The sequence below is a fragment of the Ptychodera flava genome, unplaced genomic scaffold (genome assembly GCF_041260155.1).
Source record: "Ptychodera flava strain L36383 unplaced genomic scaffold, AS_Pfla_20210202 Scaffold_36__1_contigs__length_1797346_pilon, whole genome shotgun sequence".
Classification (NCBI taxonomy): Eukaryota; Metazoa; Hemichordata; class Enteropneusta; family Ptychoderidae; genus Ptychodera; species Ptychodera flava.
In genome coordinates, this window is record NW_027248358.1 from 940,854 (window position 1) to 956,527 (window position 15,674).

General features: G+C 36.6%; 2 protein-coding genes across 2 annotated transcripts in view; both read right to left on the reverse strand.

Moving 5' to 3' along the window:
- Positions 1-8,081, reverse strand: part of LOC139127764 (uncharacterized) — a 67,804-nt gene extending 59,723 nt beyond the window's left edge. Inside the window, exons 1-2 of the mRNA XM_070693647.1 lie at positions 7,875-8,081; positions 537-587 (exon numbers count right to left, since the gene is read on the reverse strand). The gene's annotated coding sequence lies outside the window, so the exon portion shown is untranslated. The remainder of the gene's footprint in view (positions 1-536; positions 588-7,874) is intronic.
- Positions 1-15,674, reverse strand: part of LOC139127769 (26S proteasome non-ATPase regulatory subunit 10-like) — a 534,262-nt gene that overhangs the window by 139,803 nt on the left and 378,785 nt on the right. The window lies entirely within an intron of this gene.

Below are 15,674 nucleotides of genomic sequence, written 5' to 3' on the forward strand. Positions count from 1 at the left end.
TTATGCGTAGTCTGTGTGACAATGCAAAAAGAATAAAACTCGAAGTTGATGGTTCTATTCCGTGGTTTTGAAGGTCGCAGCAAACATGCTGGGCTGTCGTTATACGCTAAGATATTAGAAGATCCCTACCTTGTTGTAATGTAGGACTCAGATATGTAAAACGTAGGTCAAAGTTCACCATTGGATCTTTTTTTAAAACAAACTTAAAATACGTTGTGCTTACATTGTTTCGAAAATTCTGAACAAACAGGGAAAACACCTCTATCAACATGGCAATACTGAGATCGATGAAACACTGATTTCCAAAGTAAAACATACACTATGAACACACGCATGGGAAAATTCAGTGCAAATAGAGAGAGCAGTTTTTTATCAACATACCAAAGGTCTATTAATAACGTTACGAGATTATAGATAAACGGAATATGAGGGTGCGTTAAACTTAACATTACATACAGGTGCATGTGCACAATTATGACATATTCCGCAACATTTGTCTAGAACGATTTTAATAAGGAAATAGAATGACCACTCACCTGGAATGTCCTTCTTCTGAGCAGTTAAACACGCATGCGTTAAGTCTTTTACTTTCAAAACAAGCAATGACACGTGATGATGGCGAAGCGTAGCAATGGCCTGCAGGCCCTCACCGTCACCACTGACTACTAAATCAACAAAGTGAAATTTTGTTAGGAATAGCCCAAACTTTATTTATTTCACTGGTATTTGTTTATCTGTACAGCGCACTGATATTAATTGGCAAGACTATGCTTACATGTGGACAGCAATTTTCATGAAATGCTACTTAGGCTAAAATGCGCTAACGGTAATCGCAAATGTATTTAGAAGTCTAAAAATTAACAGCCGATCACCAACCAGGGGACATAACATGCAAAAGTTTGGTCTTGGCACGGATTGAGGATTGACTCGTCTGAAAAGGAAATATGATCATGTGTTGTGTTGTGTTGTTTTGTTTGTTTGTTTGTATTTGTTTATGTCTCAAAAAATAAGTTAAATCTGCCCTTTTGGCCTCTATTGGTTTATGCATCCAATTATAGACGGTTTTTTGTAGTTCAAAATCCAAATAAAAAAAACCCCGACGGAAAGTATTCAGCCTAACATAAATTTTTAATTTAGCTATACATTTACCCCTAGATTTGAATAGTGAATACCAGAATCTGCGATAAACAATTCACATTCCATTGAGAACTCGAACAAAGGGATGACCTAACATGACCCTAATGTGAGCCATGTGTTTACTTGTACACTGATTTTATGTTTGAACTTTACGACTCGATCTTATTTCTTTACGGTAGAGTTATAAATTCTCGGTATTTACATGGACGTCTTTCATCATTGTAGGCAGGCTGTGCACATACACTACTAAGATCATTGAGGCATGTCGGTCATGCATAGAGAACTGACGCTGTGCACATTTTGTCTCGTCTACGTCCTGTCATGCCATCTTCTATGAAAGATGAATGAGGAGAAACTGGTATCATCGTACCAGGTTCTCGTGAGCTGTAGTATGACTATTAGAAAATCAAACGTTGATCCCTGATAATAGACGATGTTATGGGGTTTGTAAACAGCAACGCCCTATGGTCTCTTAAAGTAGTTGACCTCAACTGACCATAAACAATAACTGCTTGGTTGTTTCAGACGTGTATTGAATTTTACCTCATAAGTATACACATACGCACTGAATAGCTACGACGTCACAGGTATACACCTACGCAGTGAATAGCGAAATAGAAGAGACTTGTGAAATTCATTTTATTGAAAGCGCAAAAAAAGCTCAACCAGTGCGTGACATGCATTCAATGGTCGACGTCTACCCTGGGTGAGTTGTATGAACACGATTGGAACTAATTTGAGACAATATTGGATTTTTATTTTTAAACTTTCTCACAAATTTTAGGTTCAAGATAGTTGAATGTTGCAATAATACAAATTACTCATAAACACAAGTGTGTAATGTAAAAACAAAAACGCAGATGAGACTACTATTGTAGATTAAATTGATATTACTTCACCATTCAATTATCCAAAATTAGTTCCAATCGTGTTTATGACGTTTGTCTTGAAATCTGTACTTATAAAACTGAACAAAACAGAATTTTAACTTGTTGTTTGCTTAAATTTTAACACTATTGGAACTTAATCTATTTATATCAGTGGCTCAATGTTAGATGATGTTTGTGTGTTTGAGAACTCAAGCAAGAAACAAAACTCTCGACCGACGTAAAGGGATTCAGCCTTAGGCAAAATTTGAATTTAAGTTTAAACTCACTTTCCTAATCTTTGAATAACGAATACCACAAAAAAATCACATTCGATTGAAAACTGGAACAATGGGGTGATCTTGCATGACCCTAAAATGAGGCATGTGTTTACTTGTTCACAGATTGTATATATGATCGTTTCGACTCAATCTCTATACATTTTACAGATGAAAGTTTACTAATTTACATAATTCGGTACTTATTGCGAATTTTTAATATTTCACATAAATTTCTTTCATAATTGTAGGCTAAGCTCGATAATGTCATGTCGGTCATGCATAGAGAACTGTCCTTGTGTGTACTTTGTCTCGTCTACGTCCGGTCATGCCATCTTCTACGACAAGATGACTGAAGAAAAACGTAACTGGTATCATCGTACCAGGTTCTCGTGAGCTGTAGTATGACTATTAGAAAATCAAATGTTGATCCCTGATCCCAGGTATACACCTACGCACTGAATAGCAAAAAAAAAACATCCTATTCAAGGCTCAAACAAAGCTTGCCGCTTGACATTACCCCAACCAGTGTGTGACATGTATTCAATGGTCAACGTCTTACTTTTGCATTGAATGTCGTTTGTGTTCAAATCTGTACTTATAAAACTGTACAAAACAGAATCTTAACGTATTGTCTGAGTTTCTTATCTGACAGCACAAATCAATTTACATTCTAAACTCCGCCTGACATCAATATGCCATTATGCTGGAGGCATGTTACATATATATTATCAATAGCAAGCAAGCAAATCGCATTTGATGGGCAAATGACTGACAACCTCTTAAGATACACACATTACAAAATAGCAGAAATGAACTAAAAACAGGGTGAGACTACGAATTTTCAACAGAAAAAAAATATTATATATATAAATTTTTATTCATTTGACTTTTTGCAACCAGATTCCATACAAGTACAGACATGTTGAATTCTTACAATTAAAACAAATTACACATTTTAAAAGGTGCACATTAAAATTGCTCGGTTAAAAGTCATAAAAAGACAAGAGGTGGTTCTAAAAGCGCATACATATGAAAAAGAAAGTTATCTTTGATAATTTTCAAGAGCGTAGGGATGAAACTATTCGTAAACATTTTTGTAAGACACCTAGGAGTAGCGCATTGTTTGGAGTGACGAGTCTTTCTGACGGAGACTGGGTTGATTTAATGACATAGCTTTTCTCTTCTCTGATGCAATGTGTTGCATTTATTTGTAATAGATTCTTGGTATGACTTCCCTGGATATATGATTCGAAATGCTCTCTTTTGAACTGTTGGTTTTTAAAATTCTAAGTAAATAGCAATCGCCCGGGCCACGGGTCCATTCATGCCAGACGACGCAGAGCTCGGAAGACCGAAGATTACATGCATGTTGCAACACTGGTGGCGCCCTTGCAATAAAACAACGCGACCAGAAGTTGGTTGTACCTGAGAAGTGCTTGTGTCCCTGTGTATTTCCTGGAGTGTTGACGTTTCTTTCAAAGTTTCTAATTTCATAATTTTTTGTCACAGGCTATGAAAATATTGATGTATCAACTTTGCTTGCTCAAATTTAGGCAAATACGTATATGTACGTACTACCTGTGTTGATGTAATAGTAGCAACGTTGAGTGATAGCTACAGTACTGTTGTCGGTTTAGGATTGTTTTAAAATATTGGTGTATGCATTTGACGAGCATTGTGCCATAGTTTACTCAGACAAACAACAAGCAAAAACGATATGAAGTTTGATAAGACAGTCGATGTTATTTAATCTTGCACCTGTCAGTCAACCCGTTTCCGAATCACTGCTTAGGGTAGAACCCGCCTCGGTGACAGATAGTTGGACTCTCAAATTTCTACAATTATTTTCTAATCTACCACTTAATGGGTTCAATAATAATATTTAATAACATCGAATGTCTTATCAAACTACATGTCGTTTCTGATCTATCACTTGTAGGGGCTCATTTTAAAGCTGGAGAAATAAAGCTAGAGAAATAAAACCTTTCTCTGTCTTAGTTTTTTTTTTAATCCAAAATTTAGTTTTCCCCATAGAGATTACACGTGAATAGTCATGCTGAATTTCAAATATCGCAAAATGTTGGGTTATTTGTTTCGCTAGTTCCAAAATTTGCATGGTGACCCCGGATTTTTTTGTTGATTCGGTAAAAGAACTAATTTTTAAAAGTTTCATTCGGGAAAGTTTGAGCAAAAATTTAAGTCTTTTACTTTCGAGGCGCACTCTACCTTAAACACTGGTTTAATTGACTTCCAAAGTGTTGCCAATTTCGTTACCCCATTCTCTTGAATCGATCAATGTTTATTAAAGAATAGCAAATGGCTAGCATTCCATTTACAGAACATTACAGGAGGATAGCAATGTCCCGGATACTGCCATAGAAAGGTGTAGGAGTATATACCGCCCTCATGGGTAAAGGTGTACGGGTATGTACCGCCCTAATGGGTAAAGGTGTACGGGTATGTACCGCCCTAATGGGTAAAGGTGTACGGGTATGTACCGCCCTAATGGGTAAAGGTGTACGGGCATGTACCGCCCTAATGGGTAAAGGTGTACGGGTATGTACCGCCCTAATGGGTAAAGGTGTACGGGTATGTACCTCCTAATGGGTAAAGGTGTACGGGTATGTACCACCCTAATGGGTAAAGGTGTACGGGTATGTACCGCCCTAATGGGTAACTTTTATGGAAAAAAATCGCTTCACTTGCTACAGATCAAAGGTGCGAATTCCCCACTTTGTCAAACAAATTCCTTACAATGGGTCATATTTTTGAATATACATGGACAGATATTTTCACTGACTCGGGCGACACACCAACGTAAGGAAATATCAGGAGTACTCTACTCCCAGGGCCTTGCCTCGCTCTTGGATACACCAATGCTATGACAAACGATGAACACATCATTATCGAACAGAGCACTATTGTGCATTAATGACGACTACCATATGAACCAGCCAATAAATTAATTAGGCATTGATAAATCTCTACTAAAGAACAATATGTGTCCCTTCAGTAGCGTCATATCAGTGTTTTCTAGATTGGAGATTGTAGGTCGCAGTAAGATTTCAACCCATCGCTGTACATAATGCAACCACATGTTTGGCAATCTGAATCTTATTATTATTATTATATATTATTTCAGCAGCAATGCAGGTTTTCAGGTTGACTGAAACGCAATGAGATTAGAGTGTCGTTTCATCGTTTTAACTATATTCACGGTCCGACAGTCGCTCTTAAAAAGCATAGTGCTCTCTCTCTCTCTCTCTCTCTCTCTCTCTCTCTCTCTCTCTCTCTCTCTCTCTCTCTCTCTCTCTCTCTCTCTCTCTCTCATAAACAAATTACTTCAAGTACAAAGTAACTAAATATTTTATTCAAGTTTCATGCATCCTGCAATCCTCAGATAGCTTTTTTAGAAGTGAAAGGATTACAAGCTTGACACTCTAACATATGATTGGGATGAACCATACTATTTGTAGGTTGTGTTAAAATTCGATAAATAATATTTGTTTTGGTGACGACATTTTGAAACCAACTAAGAGCGTCTGTTTAAAAGTGTAGATTTGTCGGCATTGATAATGTGCAGCTTTTCTGATATACAAAGATTACAGCGCTTGCTGATGTTAAAGTAGCTCAATGCTTTATCAATTATTGACCACGAAATGTCAAAGACTTTGCCCTTATTTTTTAAATTCGATACAAATCTATCGAACTGCGGCGGTTGCCTTTTCGATCTAAATCCATATTGGCCATCAAAAGTCCGCTGGTCGTCACTATCGTCCTTCTTCTTCTTTTAAATATAAGCCCACCTGATATATCCAAAAAACTGTCAACCATCGCAATAAGATGTATCATGCAGTGATTGACTCAGTAGTACATCAGTGTGGGGCCATACAGTCAGACTCTTGCGATCAGTCAGATTCTATCTGATTGTAAGACATCGTTTTCATCATGGTACACTGCTTTTTCTAAGCCTTATAAGTGTGTACTACCAAACATACATATTAAATTTATATACAAAGTCTCTCTCTCTCTCATATAAACAGATTACTTCAAGTATAAAGTAACTAAATCTTTTAATTAAGTTTCATGCATCCTGCAATCCTCAGATAGAAGTGAAAAGGGTTACAAGCTTGACAGAGATTAATATCTGAAGTAACAAATGAACACCACAAGCTACATCACTTAGTGCAAAATATCCATTCACATGGTTACGAGACCCGACATAAGAATAGATTAACCCTTAAATGTAGGACCACAAGAATAGAAAATAGCCCCATTGTACATTGTATTACATTGAACAATCAGTCATCATGATTCTGTAATGCTCTGTCTCCTTATTTAACAACGCATTTATCTCTCTGCATTTTATCAGTCAGCGTTTTTAGATGTAATACTTTGTTTTATTTTATTTTACTCTGTCAGTGTTTTTACACGCAATAATTTATTTTATTTTATATTATTCAGTAAGTGTTTTTAGATGTAATACTTCTTTTTATTTCCCTGTAACTCATACTTTTTGACCGTCGGTCACCTTTTGAGTGTTTACAATAAACCATTATTATTATATTAGCTACAGGAAGTACATTGATGTGTTAAAAATAACATATCATGGCTTCATTAACGTTTACCTGCTGCGATTTTGTCTAAAATTGTTGCTTAGAGGCATTATTCAAACATGCTTCCCCTATTTCTTTTGAATACGTAAAATTCAAATGTACTATGACCAAAACAGCTAAAGCACGACAAGTTATGTCGGTGATAACTATAAAATGAACTTGTCTAATGATGCAAACACCAGGCAAAATTCAATATATCTTTCTTAATTTATATGCTAAAAAGCAGAATTAAGTTTTGCTGGTCAATTTCAAAAAAAATAGTTTGCCAACATAAATGATCCCTATTTGAAGGGAATTCTGCTTCATCATGTGATCAGGGTCTGTATGCCTGAATAGAATGCCGGTAATTATCAACTTGCATTACCAACCACTCCATATATTCATTAGATAATCGCTTTATCATAACATCCATTTAATGAATCACCTGTCAAATGTTACATGAGAAACACTTTGAGAAGGAAAACCATTATGCTGACTGAAATAATATAATTAAATGTCAAACAATGATATAGCGATAAGTAGTGCATGCTCTGAAGTTTCTCAAAGTACAGAAGAGAATATGACCGCAACTCGCTGAATTTAGTTTGATCAAAACTACATGAAGTTTAGTATGTTCTAAGGAGAATAAATGCGCGTCCTTGTACCTTTACAACCAGTTTTACGTGTCAAATACGCATTAAGGATTATGGAAAAACAGGGAACTTATGCATCTGGGTTAATAGCAATTGCCAAGCTTTGGTACATCAAGGCTAGGCACACGCTAGGGTGCCAGAAAAACAAAAAACAAAAAAACTTGAATTCCCTATCCGCACCGCAGCAGTGCAAATAGGAAATTCAGATTTCTTATTCGCAAGAAATTCCTTACCCACGCCGCTGCGGTGCGAATAAACCTTCCTTGTTCTAAAGGTCGTCGGCTTCAAGACGTTGACAGGTATATTTTGTGATTGTGAATTCATTCAAGAGTCGACCATTACCTTCTCATGGCTTGGAACTCGTTGGCAATCTTCTCTCTGACATACTGTGAGACATAATAGATGAGAGATTCATATCATTCCACCATGAATCAGATGATCAGTAAACGTTGTTATTTATCCCAGCACGTCATGCGCTCGTAGACTGCTCATGGGCTAGATGCGTTCAGTAGTTGACGTTGGCGGCGACCACACACTAGAGGAAAAATGACACTCGTTTAGAAAACACAAGTAACGACATATGTATAGTTAAAGGTATACTGTCACCTGTTCCCATTTTGCCACAGTTACCATGGAAAGAGAAAATCTAACCGATCAAAGATTGTAAGCGGGCGGCCGCTTTTTAAAAACAGCGCCCTCACAAGGGCATTTTATTACAAAGGAACGCCCCTTTTGACCATTTATGGGCATGTTTAGATTGCAGATGACTGTATACCTTTAATGGGTGCTCACAAAACGGCCGTGCGTCCTGGTTATTATCAACAAACCTCTGTTCAAAAAAAACCAAACCAATAATTTCTTGCCGAACAACACTACTATAGGATTAATTTCTAGACAAAATTTCAATAATGAAAACTTTCAAAAAGCCTCTAGGAAAACTAGACATAAAACTTGGACACGTGTGGCCGAATCATCACAAACACAGATATGCTTACAATGCGATGTTTGGCATCACCGTGAAATAAATCAACAAAAAAACAAAAACCAGACATGAACTGAATATGCTCACGTGTTTTACAACTGGTTCATTAATAGTAGTACGCTTCACAGAACAATAAGATATATGTTATCACTATATGAAGCAGGTTTTTATCATCGTCGCACAGTACTCTCAGAGTTTACTCACTAATTACAAAACTTTATTTAATATGCAAATGAGCTGTTAATTAACTTGATACTGCTCAATTCTTATGGGACAATTAGATATCCATCCGATCAACATTTGTAGCACGTTTTATTTAATTTAATGCTGTAATTTTAGCGTAATGTCACTAATTACAAAATTCATTGAATATGCAAATAATCCCTAAATTAACTTGACACTGTTCAATGATCCATAACACAGTTAATATTTATCAGATCAAATCTGTAGTGCGTTTCACAAAATTTGGTGCCGTAATTTCAGAGTCATATACCTAATTACAAAGTTTATTAAATATGCAAATGAACCTTTAATTAACTTACACTACTAAATGCTTTACATCACAGTTAGATATCTGGCGGATCAGTATATGCAGCAGTTTTCATCATATTTGATGCAGTTATTTTGGAGTTATATGACAAACTATAAAACTTCATGAAATATGCAAATGAGCTAATTATTAACTTGACACTGTTCAATGCTTCTCAGTACAATTGAATATTTATCAGATCAACATCTGTAGCAGTTTCATCAAATTTAACGCTGTAATTTTGGAGTAATATCACTGATTACAAAGTTCATTAAATATGCAAATAAGCCTTAATTAACTTCACACAAGTAAATGCTCTACACACACAAATAGATATTTGTCGGATCAGTATCTGCAGCAGATTTCATCACATTTGGTGCAGTTATTTTGGAGTATTATCACTAATTACAAAACTTCATAAAATATGCAAATGACCTATTTGTTAACTTGACACTGCCAAATGCTTCTCAGTACAATTAGATATTATCAAAACAATATCTGTACCCAATTTCAAAGACTTGGGTGCCGTAATTTCAGAGTTATATACCTAATTACAAAGTTCATTAAATATGCAAATGAACCCTTAATTATTTCACACTACTAATGCTTTACACTACAGTTAAACATCAGTCGGATCAGTATCTGCAGCAGATTTCATGACATTTGGTGAAGTTATATCGGAGTTATATGACTAATTACAAAACTTCATAAAATATGCAAATGACCTATTTATTAACTTGACATTGCCCAATGCTTCTAAGTATAATTAGATATATATCAGATCAATATTTGTTGCAAGTATCATCAAGTTTGGTGCAGGAATTTCAGAGTTCACTCACTAATAACAAAAGTTCATTAAATATGCAAATGAGAAGGTAATTGACATGACACTCACAGTATCATCATAATGTTCTGAGATTGTCATCTTTGAAAAGTTTCATGAAATTTTGTGCAGTATTTCTTGATATATGTCTACACTGTCATTACCGTCTCCATAGGGAAACCATTGTACGGAAAAAAAAACGATATTGCATAACTTCATTAATATGCAAGCCACACTAACCAAAATCTAATCAGTTCTTGCAAGTAGCATATGGTACCTGTGTACCAAATCTGACTTGAATCCGTTCAGGTGTTTTTGAGTTATCGTGTTAACAGACAGACAGACAGACAGACACACACACACACACACACACTACACACACACACACACACGGACAGACAGACAGACATCGCTATGACATTAGCCCACGTGTTTACATACGTGAGCTAAAAACTTAGAAGAAATGTTGACTGCGAGAGCACCGTTACCCTGAATACACAACTGTACTAAACACTTTGAAGGCAATGTATAGCCCATAACCAACCCAGATCAGCTTTGCCTTGCATTCTAACGCCCGATGTCGGCTGACACTACACATCTGTCATTCACGAGAAAATAATTGTGTAAATGAATAGCATTATAGTTTATTATGATCACGCTGTAGTTATGATGTGTGTCAGCTACATGCAATGTTAAACATATCCAGAGAAACAAATGCTGCTGGCTTTATAGCATTGACAGTAGTCTTCCAATCGACTGAGAAGACTAGTGTCTATGCCTTTAGACACAGGATTGTCAAATACCAACACATGCTGCATACCACACTCTTGCCCTTTGTTTAGCGACTCATAAATATTTGTCGATTGTACCTGAGATTTCGACTGAAACTGTTTTTAAATTTGGATAATTCTAAACACAGTATACACTATAAAGTCAATCGATTTCTCCCAATGAATCGTTGTGGTGTCTGACCATGGGATGTGAATTACTGTTCGATATATCGATTAAATTACCTGGGTCAGAGTTCGCTGATTATGAGGCATTACATATCGAAATCATCTTTGAAATGCCACTTACAATAAACTAAAACGAAATAAAACACTACAGATTACCAAATCAGCATTCATTCACGATATCCTCTGTCTGTCACGTTGTATGTCGGCAGTCATCGGACACTTAAGCGTACTATTGTCTTACAATGACCATGCTTGTCCTGACTTCTGTTAGTGTCTGACCTGTTTTCTATTTAGTTATGTTTTGATCACTGGTACAATTGTGTTGAGAAGGTGAGTGGTTAGCTCAGTTGTAAGGGTGCCTGAAATCTACAAGTGCGTGGCTAAAGTGACATCCCTGACAACCGAAGTGCGGGCGATAGTGAGGGCGGGAGAGAGGGACGAAATGAACCAATCAAATTCTGGTTGAGACATGCGCAAAAGAGATTTCTCACCGTATATAACATGTATTTCACGGTGAGCAAAATATTAACATACGATCAAAGTCACTCCTAAAACGGCGATACAATTCCATGGTGCTCTGTCTATGGGCGAAAGGCTGAGTGAATTTATCATTGACGTCTTTTGTGGAAATTATTGATGATGGCCAAGTTAAAACCCTGAGAAGTTGCTATATTCATACAAATGAAAATATGATGAGGCATTTTTTATTGATCTTTAAATCTCGCGGTTTCTTTAGACACACCAGGTCATGATTCGCAATTCAAAGTGCCTGTCAAAGTGTAAGGGGAAGCCATGAACACTCAAATCATGATGTGCAGAAATGCGTATAAACGGGATATGCTATTGTTTATACGTTCCTAGGGGAAACAATAAAAAACCCACCGGACTATGACGGTTTCAACCTGACATTAGCCGTAGAAAAGCGTGTCTTTGTCGTTTGTCAGATAGAAGTATACATGTATTACAGTGTACGTGCGATGACTAAGCCACGTAGGTGGCATGAACACGGGTCTTCATTTCTGTCTTCTGCCTCTGTGTCCTTTGTATGGATAAGTGGATCTTCTGTAGTGCACCAAGATTAATTAAGCTCGGTAGCCAATGTTAAACATATGCTGTTAGTCTAAGACAAGACTGTACTGATTGAAGGTTCAGCGGTAAGATCTAGAAGTATTTTTGATAAACAAAAATGCATTATTATAATAATTACATACGAATGACAGATCTTTCATTTGCAGAAAGAGAAATACACTCACTGTGTCAAATACACAACAATAAAATACCGACAATTATCGATTGCCGACAAAAAAGGTTGAACAAATTGAAGAATCATGGCTTTTAGCTTTTAGTAACTGTAAGTGTTGTACTGTATGATCATCGACCACGTTGATTTTTGTTTGTCTAATTTATGTCAATCACATTTACGGCGGTTTACATCCCCCTGAATGTCAATATTTACTGGTTACATATACTGTTATTACACGATTGATATTCAAGTAAAGATCTTGCTGCTCCTGACTTTTGATAATCATTGGCAAAAAGCATTGAAATCCATGGTAGCATACTTGCAGTAATTTGGGTACGATTTGAATGTCATCAAATAAGGCGTTCTCTCTCTCTCTCTCTCTCTCTCTCTCTCTCTCTCTCTCTCTCTCTCTCTCTCTCTCTCTCTCTCTCTCTCTCTCGATGAGGTGCTGTTGGACATATTTTCTCTTTCAGGAAAACTTCGTTTGTTAAACATACAAACAGCAATCACGTAAGAAATATTTAAAAACATGATTACTTCCCTTAATTGTCAGGAAAACTGAATATAATTAATTATAAATACTTGAGTAACTAAGTAATTAACAAAATAGCTGTACCTTTCGGTCAATTTTTTTTCCGTACGTTGCGCTCCGTGTATCGACTACAATTTCTTATTCTACGCCCCACAGCATGCAAATACTCTGTATATGTGTTAAGACCGAAATTATTGTTATTGATGACAAATGAATTTTAGTCCTAACATGAATGTAATTTCAACTAATTTTCCATGGATACAACACATAGAACAAGACGCTGGAGCAGTTCCATGGAATTTACGTTGATACCTGCAGGTGTGAGAAAGTGCTTGTATGATTGTGCATGTGTTAACAATAAACACACAACAGAGAATGCTTTATTCCCATATTTAATTTGTTTCTCACTTTTTATTTAAGAGACAACCAAACAAATATTTCATACCAATCAGAGGCTGTTTCGTTTTGAGTACCCCTTTTCAGTCCCGACTCCGTTCAAACGCCAAAACAAACTCTTGATATTTCAAATACCCCCGTTGGAGGTATTTGTGAATGCAGCTGGTCAGAATGCAATACGATTAGAGTCAGGCAGGTTGGCAACGTGTTCGGGTATTTATGCACAACTGAATGCAGAGTAACAAGAGCTGGCTTTCTTCCAATCGATGATATTTTGATTTTGTATTATTTTGCTATGTTTTTGTATCTTTAAAGGATACAAACTGTAAAATAGAGCTTGCTTTATACATATGAACGTTTTGCATTACCTCGCTGGGATCAACTGTTTTACAATGGTAATGGTCTCTATACGTAATGACAGCATATTCAAAAAATTTGGCATAGCGTTTAAATCTAAACAGCAATAAAATAGCTACAGGTTGCTTCATCGAAATAGCATTACACGTACAACATAGAGTTATTGGAACTAGATACTACCTGTTGATTCTCCGTTCAAAACTATGACTTCACCTCTTTGCAGCGTTCGACAGATATCACTTCCAAGCAGAAATGTTTTCATTCTTGAGCAACTCAAAATTTTGGCCTCCCTTGTGCTAATTGGTTAAAACCAGTAATTTCAAAGATTATGGCGATACTTAAAAGCCGCCATGTTTAGGTGAATAGAACTTCCCTATACTGCATTTCGCTTGTAACGTGCGAAAACCTTGGCTTTAGACAGGCAACTTATCAATGTAACAAAAGCATAACGACAACGTTATTGTGTGGGACGTCCTTCATTGAAATAAACACTTATAAGTTGTGTGTTATCATACCAGTATAATGACGGCGCAAATACTGCAATCTGATAAGTCAAGTTGTTCTATATTCGCAATATAGTAAGTTAGGAAGGGGGTCGAGCTTCACGCTAGAATTTGGATTTCTCATTTTGATATTATAGCAGCAAACAACTTCAGCCACTAATGTACTCGATATTAAACATTTTAAGACAAATACGCACTAAATATCGTTCATGCAAATATGTGGTGGACTTGTCAAAATCTCGTGGTCATTTCGGCCATCGCTTGGCGTGGGCTATTGCTTAAATATAATCCTCATTCAAGTTGATCGTGTCTTGTTACCGCTGTCTACAGTATTCCCAACAACATTAGTTGTATGATAAAAAATTATGAAGTGTTGACTTTTTTTAGATTAACAAGATCATGACGGAAGGATCAGAGACAATGCCTGCAATTATTTTCTCCAAATGTGAATATATTCATAAATCTTGGGAAAAAAGTGTTAATTCTTTGCTGCCGAAATGTTTGTACAAAGTTTCATTGTGGTTACATTGTGCTTAGTGGTTAGTTTTGCGTTCCTTTATTCCAGCTCCATCGGTGATGGTTTTAACCAGTTTTTTTCTGATCAGTTGCCGTTTGTACCATATCTGAGAGGTAGGGTTGTTGTTTATGGCCACGCGGAACGCAGAATAATTCGCACATGTCATCAAGGCGATAATCCTTATGTCATGCTATTTTGTACGTTTCAATCGGAAAAATACTCATGCCTTCTACAGCGAACATTTTCGGTGCGTACAGACGAACGTTGCCATATTGACCGCTCCTGATTTTGTCGTCGCGTTCGGAAAACTCGAGATACTCGCGAGCCACTGTAGTTGTTTTTAGAAATACGTCGCCCAACAAAATATAACGTTACATCACAGGTTCGAAAATCAAGGAAATTGGTGTCATTCCGTCAGACTTTTTGTAAGACACAATTTTTGACAGTTGTTAAAGAGCATTCCTTTCTCGCATAAGTTTAATGTTATCGTCAGTCAACGGCTCGACGGCTCGATATTAATTCATCAGCCATCCGACTTCAGGCTCCAAAGCTTCAGTCTAAGCGCGCCTCAAGTTTATATTGGTAGCCTTTCTCTGAAAGTTATAACGATCAATGCCTCCTTTGTACAAGGTATCGGGTTCATACTTACTGCTATCGCTCTGTGGAACTCCGATGAAAAACTTGGCATAGTGTTAATCCAAGAATTATGGTAGTAACAAATAAAACTCACCTGAATGCGACCTGATCGCAAAAAGGTTAGGAACTGCTTAAATGCTGTGTTTGGGGCTTTAACTGTTTTTTTCGGCTTTGATTTGCGAAGAATCGGTCAATTTCTTCATCATTGATATTTACATGACGCTGCTCCGTTGCCGAAATCTTGTGTTGCTTTCTTATCGTGACAGTAGCGTACAATTTTTTACCGCCCGTACAAAATTGATACAAATCAGAGAAACAGCCATACTTTATATATTACACTATACTTTAATACCCCATATTTCCCTTTGCTTTATTACCCCCCCCCCATTTATTTTTGATAAGCACGAATCTATGCAAACACCACTGAGGGCGCCATTTTTATCGCAAAACTCAAAATTTTAAAAGACTTGGCCATACCAAAAATAAGGCAGACTCAGTACTCAAGATGGCATTGTTCGAACACTTGTCAACATTAATGTTCCGCCGAAAGTTTTTAATAGGAAAATTAGCTTGACGCTACGCTGGTGGCCTTTGGCAACTAAATACCGGTCTTGAGCCTGCTAGTTCAGGTTTAGATATCGTCTTATATTTATATTGTCGTCTATATA